The sequence below is a fragment of the Carassius auratus genome, chromosome 43 (assembly GCF_003368295.1).
Source record: "Carassius auratus strain Wakin chromosome 43, ASM336829v1, whole genome shotgun sequence".
Classification (NCBI taxonomy): Eukaryota; Metazoa; Chordata; class Actinopteri; order Cypriniformes; family Cyprinidae; genus Carassius; species Carassius auratus.
Genome location: NC_039285.1, coordinates 13,694,457 through 13,703,786, shown reverse-complemented (window position 1 = coordinate 13,703,786; position 9,330 = coordinate 13,694,457). Strand labels below are relative to the sequence as shown.

Below are 9,330 nucleotides of genomic sequence, written 5' to 3'. Positions count from 1 at the left end.
CTCATTGTTTAATATAATTTAAAAGGTTGTTGTTCGCTTAGGTCTGTTTTTATTAGCACAAAATTATTATCTGCATACTTCGTAAATTATTATTTAAAGCGATGTGAAGTATCAAATATACCAACTTTTGTTTCTGAGGTGATATATATATATATATATATATATATATATATATATATATATATATATATATATATATATATATATATATATATATATATATATATATCTAGCAACCAATCTGGCTTCAGAAGTGGACAATCAACTGAGACTGCCTCGCTCTCAGCTGTTTAAGCTCTAAGACTGGCAAGGGCAGAATCCAAATCTTCAGTACTTATCCTGCTTGATCTGTCCGCTGCTTTTGACACGGTTAACCACCAGATCCTCCTGTCAACTCTACTGACAAAGGGCATCTCAGGAACCACAGTTCAATGGTTTGAGTCTTACCTATATGTAGTAGGGCAGTCTAGGTACCGCCCTATTAAACGTGGTTTTCCACTGAATGACAGGTGTGACAGCTTATTGGCTGCTGCTCCGGGTGTATTTAAGGCGCAGTTTGTCACCTGGGTACGCATCGTATAATCATTGTGTGTGCGCGCAGCTCGCGGGAGCCAGGTTATGGTCACGATTGGTACGACGTTGCTGTTGGGTACCGGCTGTCCTTCACTCAAGTGTGTGCGTGCACTAGAACGCCTGTGTATTTGAAGTTCGCAGAGTACGGATAAAGCTGTGAGTAGCTGAACCTGTGTGTTTGACGATCTATTTCTGGTGCCTCTGCTCGTGAGCACTTCGTTATTGTGGACTGCAGGGCAAATGCTCCTTAGACAGTGTCAAGACTGCACTGTTTTGTTCTGCTGCTATTTTTACGACTGTGACTGTATGTGATTATTATCATCCGCTCCTGCTGGTGGCTTAGGTGGAGGGTGGCTAGTCCGAGCTGTCATTTAAGGCAGGATGTACCCTTAACGGTGCCTGCTTCGTTTCATCAGTTGCCACCAGCAACGTGTTTGTTTGGTTTAATGTTGATTTGAGTTTCTTTTTTTTTCTTTTTGCTGAAAGCTCCTTTCAGCTTTAAGTTGTTAACTTGTGTTTTTTTTTGTATTTTCTGTGATTTTAATTTGAAGTCTGCTGTTTTCAATTGTGTTGTTTGCTTTATTTATTTTTGGTTTTTTTCTCTTTAACAACTTGCTGCTTTATGGCATGTCTAGGTTCATGAGCTTTTGGTATGAACCTAGTTGAGTATCTCCATCTCTTTGACCCTTGTGGCCAGTGAATTGTCCATTGTTGTTCCCCTTTGTGGTGTGAACTTATTCTATTGCAAGTTGTTAGACTGAATGTGAGTTAAACTAATTGTGTTTTTTTACATTTCCCTTTTTTTTGTTTATTTCAGGAGTTGAAGGCCCCCAGTGAGGGAAGCTAGCTGTCTTGGCCCTGTGGTGGTGGTGTTTCTTTCACCGTGTTTTTGCCATTGATATTTGTGTCTCCCTCACTTAGTGTGTGGTGTGGCGTGAGTGTTTGTGTGGGGCGTATTTGGGTGAGTGGTGTGTCTTCGGGTACTCTCTGTTCAGCTAGCTGCCCTACTGGTAAACCTCAGCCGGAAAGTTTTTTGTTTCTTTTCTTTTTGTTTGGTTAATCTACATTTTAATTAATTATTGTGAAATAAAGGCATTGTTGTATTTATATCCACGTCTCTGGTGTTCAGTGGTAACGAACCTGTGTGCTATTTTGGGTATAAATTTCCCCGTTCACTGAAACGGGGTGGCGTAGTCTGCTCTAATTTTAATTGTATATCAGTGTCAGTTTTTGCCCTTCACCGCCCCGTCACACTTTGGCGTAGTCGGCAGGGTCGGGCTTAGTATTGAAGAGTGGGTTGAGGAGGCCCAGGCTTGTATGCGTGTCCGTTACCTTTCCGATACAGATAAGGCGTTTTATTTATTTGACCACTTAGAAGGGGAGGCAAGGGAAGAGATAAAGTACCGCCCAGAAGTAGAACGTAAAGACCCAGATCAAATTATTTCGGCTTTGCGGGAATTGTATGGTTGCTCGCAGTCGTATGTTTCTTTGCAGGAGGCCTTTTTCTCAAGAAAGCAGCAGGAGGGTGAGAGCCTGTTGGAGTTCTCCCTTGTCCTGATGGGTCTCCTTGAGCAAGTGAAACAACGATCACCTCATGGTATGCCAAATTCACATGTTTTACTACGGGACCAATTCGTTGAACATGTTTTTGATAGCGCCCTCCGTCGTGAATTAAAGCAGTTGATACGTCGTCAACCTACGTTAACTTTGCTGGAGGTGCGTAGCGAAGCCCTTAGATGGGAGCGGGAGGGTATGCCAGGAAGCACAAGGGCCCGAAGTCATTCTGTTCCATCAGCTCATGGGATTCAATATGGGGTGCAAGGGGACCCATTTGTTGGGGTGAGTAGGTCACCTGGGAATTCGGAGTTGGCCGAGTTGAGGGATATGCTTAAAGGCCAGCAAGCACAGTTGACTAAACTTACACAAAGTTTTGCCCGTTTACAAGCTCCTCCGTTGCGGGGTCAATCTTCCCGTCAGGGACTAGTTATCTGTAGAAGGTGCCAAAAGCCTGGTCATTTTGCCAGAGATTGCGACGAGGAACGTGTCCCTTCTCGCCCTCAGCTCCCCTCACACTCCATCCCGCTAAGAACTGGAGTTAGACAGCCTAGCCCATCAGCAACGTCGGAAAACTAGCCCCCACCGTGCTTCAGGGCCATAGCACGGGTGGGGAGGTAACTGGCTCAAACATCTTAAATATGTCGCATTTAATGTCGTCATGCCCACACCTTGATGTTTTAATTGGCGGAGTTCGAGTGCCCTCTCTGGTTGATACTGGTTCAATGGTAACTACAATTACTGAGAGTTGTTTTCGGAAACATTTCGAACCATGGGGGCAGGATCGACTTAAATCGTGCCAGTGGTTGCAGCTTAGAGCTGCTAATGGTCTTTCAATCCCCTATATTGGTTATATGGAATTGAGCATTGAATTGTGTGGTCAAGTGATTACAGGATGTGGTGTGCTTGTTGTACGGGATCCTCCTGGTGGCTTGTGTACAAGGGTCCCAGGTGTTCTGGGAATGAATGTTCTCAGTCGATGCTACCAGGGGCTTTTTGGACAGCATGGACCGGCCCTGTTTGATTCACTTTCAACCATAGATGTCCCAAATTCTGTTTTTCAGGCACTGCAATATTGCCGTCGAGTTGATAATCAGTCTCCTGTGGTACGTTCAGGAAGAGTTAGAGTGCGAGGGCGGAGACCATGTCGTATCCCAGGTGGCATGGTGAAGTTTGTGGCAGCAACTTGTTCCGAACAATATGTCAAGAGCACTGTTCTTTTTGAACCCCCAGAGTCTGGGTTGCCAGCTGGTCTGTTGGCTTCTCCTGTACTGGTGCAGGTTACACGAGGTACTGTTTATTTACCTGTAGTAAATGTGGGAACCACTGATGTGTTTCTCTATGCTAACACTGTCCTTGGTACACTAAATCATGTTTGTGTGGTTAGTTTGCCATCAGGAGTTAGTGAGGTCCGGTCTGTAGCGGCCACCGTGGGCTCCCCAGATTGTGAAGTGATCTCCGGTGTTAAAGAACAAATTGATGCACTCGACTTGTCGGTGTTGTCAGAAGCAGAACAGGGTCAGGTAAGGGACCTGCTTTACCGGTTCCAGTCTGTGTTTTCCACTCATGAGGGTGATTTAGGATGTACCGGCTTGATCTCACATGACATTCCCCTGCTAGATAGTGTTCCCATCCGGCAGCGGTATAGGCGTATACCTCCTTCAGAATACGAAGTGGTGAAGTCTCACATCAATCAGCTGTTGGAGGCTAACGTTATAAGGGAGAGCTGTAGCCCATATGCATCCCCAATTGTCCTTGTTAAAAAGAAAGACGGTAGTCTGCGGATGTGCGTAGACTACCGTCAGTTGAACGCAAAGACCCGGAAGGACGCCTTTCCTTTGCCACGCATCGAGGAGTCGTTGGACTCTTTGACGGGGGCCTGCTGGTTTTCCACTATGGACTTGGCTAGTGGGTACAATCAGGTCCCCGTCACTGAGAGAGACAAGCCCAAGACCGCATTTTGCACTCCTTTCGGATTGTTCGAATGGAACCGCATGCCCTTTGGGCTTTGCAACGCCCCAAGCACCTTCCAGCGTCTAATGGAACGGATGTTTGGGGACCAGCAGTGTAGGTCTTTACTTCTGTACCTCGATGACATCATAGTCTTCTCTTCCTCGGTGTCGCAGCAGTTAGAGCGGTTGGAGGTAGTTCTAAGTCGTCTAGAACATGAGGGTCTGAAGGCTAAATTGGGTAAATGTGCATTTTTCCAACGTGAAGTAAAGTATTTGGGACATGTTATTTCGTCTCAGGGAGTATCCACGGACCCCAGTAAAATTGAGGCTGTAGTTAACTGGCAACGACCCACCAGTGTGCAGGAGTTGCGTTCATTTTTAGGCTTTGCAAGCTATTATCGCCGCTTTGTCGAGGGGTTCGCAAAATTGGCAGCCCCTCTGCACAAGTTGGTAGCTGAATGGGCTGCTGCTAGGCCTAAAGCAAGAACTGGGCAGGGTTTCTCTAGCGCCTGGACTGAGCAGTACCAGCAGTGCTTTGATGAGCTGAAGAGGAGGCTTACTTCTGCCCCAGTACTCGCCTATGCCAACTTTTCCCTGCCTTTTATCTTGGAAGTAGACGCTAGCCATGGTGGCTTAGGAGCTGTTCTCTCACAGGAACAGGGAGGTAAGGTACGGCCAATTTCTTATGCTAGCCGCAGTCTTAGGCCCACTGAGCGCAACATGTCCAACTACAGCTCCATGAAGCTGGAGTTTTTGGCGCTCAAGTGGGCCTTGACTGAGAAATTTAGGGAGTACTTGTTAGGGCAGAAGTGCATTGTGTACACGGACAACAACCCTCTCAGCCATCTGACCACTGCAAAGCTTGGGGCTACAGAGCAGCGCTGGGCTGCTCAGCTTGCAGCGTTTGATTTTAATATCCGGTATCGGTCAGGGAGGAGTAACCGGAATGCTGATGCCCTTTCCAGACAGGACCCTGCTAGTCATAGTGAGGTGAGAGGTTTGTTACCCGGGACGGAGATTCCAGAGGTCCTGGCACAAGCATCAGGGGCAGATCTAGTGATGCAGGCTACCCAAGCTGTCGTTTCTGTTTTTCCTAGTCTGGTGGGTGACATGAAGGCATTGCAGGAGGCAGATTCGGTGATTGGGGAGATTTTGGTGTTCTGGAGACTGGGAATACTCCCCAGTTTTGAGGAGCGACGCCAGCTGTCCAAAGCTGCCCTAGTCCTACTGCGTCAGTGGGATCGATTGCTGGATAAAGAAGGGGTTCTGCACCGGCGTGTGTTTCGTTCTAACGGTGGTGAAGAAATTCTCCAGGTAGTTTTGCCAGCTGTTTTGCGTAAGGAAGTTTTGACTCAAGTGCACCAGGGGCATGGGCACCAAGGGGTCGAACGGACCACTGAGCTAGTGCAACAGCGTTACTATTGGCCAGGACTGACATCCGATGTAGCCCAGTGGTGTCGGGAGTGCGAAAGGTGTCAGGTCGCCAAGGATACGCAGCCGGTAGCCCGCAGTTTCATGGGTCATCTGTTGGCCTCTAGGCCAAATGAGATCTTGGCCATTGATTTTACACTGCTGGAACCATCTCGCTCAGGGTTGGAAAATGTCTTGGTAATGACCGATGTCTTCACAAAATACACCCTGGCGGTCCCCACTCGGGATCAGCGTGCTGAGACGGTGGCTCGCACGTTGGTGGTGGAGTGGTTCTATAAGTTTGGTGTCCCTGGACGCATTCATTCTGATCAGGGCCGCAGCTTTGAGTCTTCTTTAATACAACAGCTCTGTAGTCTCTATCAGATTGAGAAGTCCCGCACTACCCCATACCACCCAGCAGGTAATGGGCAGTGTGAACGTTTTAACAGGACGCTGCATAATCTCCTGCGCACTTTACCGCTCTCTCGGAAGGCAGATTGGGTCTCTGCTCTCCCTCAGGTACTCTTTTGCTATAACACTACACCTCATCAAGCGACTGGTGAGTCACCTTATTTTCTGATGTTTGGGCAAGAACCAAGGCTCCCTATAGATTTTCTGTTGGGCAGAAGCCAAGAGATGTTGTCTGGTGGTGTGAATGAGTGGGTGTTGGAGCACCAAACCAGGTTACAGGTGGCCTTTGAGGGGGCTCGAGAACATTTGAAGGTGACGGCCGAGCGTCGCAAGAAGCAGCACGACCGGCAAGTACGTGATGAACCATTGGGGGAGGGTCAGTTGGTTTACCTTCGCGATTATGGTGTGAGAGGGCGCCATAAGATCCAGGACCTGTGGAGCCCAGTGGTGTATCAGGTAGTGAGAGCACCTCCGGCAGGTGGGTCAGTGTACACAATTGCACCAGTAGAGAACTTGAGTAAGGTAAAACGGGTTCACCGCTCTTTGTTGAAGACCCGTGTACGAAGAGATCCCCCTGTTATTCCTGCCGATGATCCTGGGGTAGTTGAGGTACCACCATCGGAGGGCTCCCCATTGGAGGAGGTTGATCTGTGGGTTTTGGTACCTGGAACTCCACAGGGGGTTGGTGGGCTAACACTAAGGGACCCAGTGCCTTCACCTGCCCTTGTTACTCGATGTCTAACTGAAAATATTGACTCTATAGCTCCAGCGGCTCCTGGACCACCTGGTGTGGTGCCTCCAGATTTAGAGTCAGTAAGGGAACCTTCACCTGTAGATCAGCCTGGTAATAGTGGGCTTGCCTTGCGGCGGACGAGGCGAGTGAACGCCGGTCATCATTCTAATCGACACCACCTCCCTCATGCAGTGGAAGCAGGGAGGGGTGGTGTTTCCATGGTAGCTCCTGCGTCTAATGCTGTTTCTGCCCTTTTCAGGCCCTGGCACTAAGTCATTCCCTGGCCATTGTGGGGTTTTGTCCATCGTCGGGGCGACGTTGCAAGAGTTAGGGGTAGATTGTAGTAGGGCAGTCTAGGTACCGCCCTATTAAACGTGGTTTTCCACTGAATGACAGGTGTGACAGCTTATTGGCTGCTGCTCCGGGTGTATTTAAGGCGCAGTTTGTCACCTGGGTACGCATCGTATAATCATTGTGTGTGCGCGCAGCTCGCGGGAGCCAGGTTATGGTCACGATTGGTACGACGTTGCTGTTGGGTACCGGCTGTCCTTCACTCAAGTGTGTGCGTGCACTAGAACGCCTGTGTATTTGAAGTTCGCAGAGTACGGATAAAGCTGTGAGTAGCTGAACCTGTGTGTTTGACGATCTATTTCTGGTGCCTCTGCTCGTGAGCACTTCGTTATTGTGGACTGCAGGGCAAATGCTCCTTAGACAGTGTCAAGACTGCACTGTTTTGTTCTGCTGCTATTTTTACGACTGTGACTGTATGTGATTATTATCATCCGCTCCTGCTGGTGGCTTAGGTGGAGGGTGGCTAGTCCGAGCTGTCATTTAAGGCAGGATGTACCCTTAACGGTGCCTGCTTCGTTTCATCAGTTGCCACCAGCAACGTGTTTGTTTGGTTTAATGTTGATTTGAGTTTCTTTTTTTTCTTTTTGCTGAAAGCTCCTTTCAGCTTTAAGTTGTTAACTTGTGTTTTTTTTTGTATTTTCTGTGATTTTAATTTGAAGTCTGCTGTTTTCAATTGTGTTGTTTGCTTTATTTATTTTTGGTTTTTTTCTCTTTAACAACTTGCTGCTTTATGGCATGTCTAGGTTCATGAGCTTTTGGTATGAACCTAGTTGAGTATCTCCATCTCTTTGACCCTTGTGGCCAGTGAATTGTCCATTGTTGTTCCCCTTTGTGGTGTGAACTTATTCTATTGCAAGTTGTTAGACTGAATGTGAGTTAAACTAATTGTGTTTTTTTACATTTCCCTTTTTTTTGTTTATTTCAGGAGTTGAAGGCCCCCAGTGAGGGAAGCTAGCTGTCTTGGCCCTGTGGTGGTGGTGTTTCTTTCACCGTGTTTTTGCCATTGATATTTGTGTCTCCCTCACTTAGTGTGTGGTGTGGCGTGAGTGTTTGTGTGGGGCGTATTTGGGTGAGTGGTGTGTCTTCGGGTACTCTCTGTTCAGCTAGCTGCCCTACTGGTAAACCTCAGCCGGAAAGTTTTTTGTTTCTTTTCTTTTTGTTTGGTTAATCTACATTTTAATTAATTATTGTGAAATAAAGGCATTGTTGTATTTATATCCACGTCTCTGGTGTTCAGTGGTAACGAACCTGTGTGCTATTTTGGGTATAAATTTCCCCGTTCACTGAAACGGGGTGGCGTAGTCTGCTCTAATTTTAATTGTATATCAGTGTCAGTTTTTGCCCTTCACCGCCCCGTCACATATAGGTCCTTCAAAGTATCTTGGAGAGGTGAGGTGTCCAAGTCACAACAACTAACTACCGGGGTACTCAATATGTGATATGTGATTAAACAATTAATTTAAAAACCACTGGAATTAATGCGTGGTTGGTTGGATTATGTGCCTCTTAGTAAAGGGTGCAGCAGAATTAACCAAAAGTGTTAATCAGAAGAGAGGATCCACATATGTTGGCCATTTTGCGGAATACACTGTAAGAGGCTTAAAGACACAGTTTGCTCAAAATTGTAAATTGTTGAAAATGTACTCACTATTGACTCACTAGGCCATCCAAGAGGATCCTCTGCAATGAATGGGTGCCATCAGAATGAGAGTCCAAACAGCTAATAAAAGCACAACAATAATCTACAAGTAATCAACTCCAGTCTATCCATTAACATCTTAACATATTGTGTAGACAAAATCTGCATGTTCGTAATAAATAAAATCTCTGTCCATAATATTGCTTTCTCCAGTGAAAGCGTTGTCTTGTCTGAATCAGCAAAAGCAAAAACAGTGTAAAATATTTCTGAACAAATATGTCAGTTATATGGACCATGGACTGATATTTTGGCCAAAAGCAATGGTTTAAAGTGGAAAAATTGTCTTGATGGATTTAAACACACAGCTTTTTGTTTTACAAGACATTATATGATAGACTGGAACTTTTGATGTTTTTATCAGTTGTGTGGACTCTCATTCCGACGGCACCCATTCACTGCAGAGGCTCCATTATTGAGCAAGTGATGTAATTCTACATTTCTCCAAATCTGTTCTGATGAAGAAACAAACTCATCTGCCAAGTTTTCAGAAACTTTACATTTTTGGTGATCTATTCCTTTATGGAACAAAGTCAATTTTCTAAATTTATCACTCTAATACATGAAGCATCTGTAAAAAATTTAATGGGTGTTTTGCATCATAAAACAGGTAATATGTTGTTTGCACAGATAAAGATCTCTCTGCTTTC

General features: G+C 46.1%; 1 long non-coding RNA gene across 1 annotated transcript; it reads left to right on the top strand.

Annotated features, from left to right (window-relative positions):
- The first annotated feature begins 453 nt into the window (after positions 1–453).
- Positions 454–1,682, top strand: LOC113061752 (uncharacterized). The gene is made up of 2 exons (XR_003278420.1): positions 454–729; positions 1,391–1,682. It is a non-coding gene; the product is annotated as an uncharacterized LOC113061752 (long non-coding RNA).
- Positions 1,683–9,330: the final 7,648 nt, after the last annotated feature.